Source organism: Calonectris borealis, chromosome 2 (genome assembly GCF_964195595.1).
Source record: "Calonectris borealis chromosome 2, bCalBor7.hap1.2, whole genome shotgun sequence".
NCBI lineage: Eukaryota > Metazoa > Chordata > Aves > Procellariiformes > Procellariidae > Calonectris > Calonectris borealis.
In genome coordinates this window covers 60,031,379-60,032,178 of record NC_134313.1, presented here as the reverse complement: position 1 = coordinate 60,032,178, position 800 = coordinate 60,031,379, and positions in this window count along the sequence as shown.

The following is an 800-nucleotide window of genomic DNA, read 5'->3' as shown; positions in this document are numbered from 1 at the left end:
TACGCTGCTGAAATGAGCTCTACTGTAGGATTGGAGTTAATAGATGCTTTTCTTCCTTCTTTCTGTTTTAGTGTACTTTTCCTTACTGTCTCCATGCACACATTCTTCTGATGTTGGCATTTGTTCCAGTTCTCCATTTTTGTGGGCAGTGTTGCCTGCAGCACCCTGCAAAACCCAAAGTCTGCCCTAGTAATACTGTATGGTCATCCTCCCAGTCTGGGACCAGATGTGGGAACCTCTCGGTGCAGCTCACAGGATTCACCTCTTCTTTACACGTGGCAGGGATTGCCCAGGGGCACCTTGGTGTCCTAGGATGGGTGTGTGGCCCCCCAGGCATGTTAGAACTTGTTCGTTACACAGACATACCCTTTTGGTACCTGCACCCCCCATCCTCTTGCCTTCCCTATGTCCAGCTGGCCTGTGACCACTCCAGCGCTTACGTGGTCCATCTCTACCAATGCTAAGCACAAAAGATCGCCTGTCTTAACTATGTGCAGCAGCCTGTCCTATCTGACTATTTCTGCATTGGCAAGTGTCTCATCAGTGTACTCTTTGGTCAATTTTGCAGCATGGAGAACCTCGAGGAGTTTCTGGGACAGCCGCATCTTCCACCCAGGATGTCAATTAACAAAGCACACAATTATGTGGATCAATCTACACAAAGCAGGGGGGGGAATCTTCAAGACTTTGAAAATCTGACCTGGAGAGTTTTTCTGACAATTAGTCAAATGCTTGGTTGTACCGGTGATCCTGTCTCAAGTCAGCCTCATCTGGAATGAATGCATTGTCTCATTAGTGTT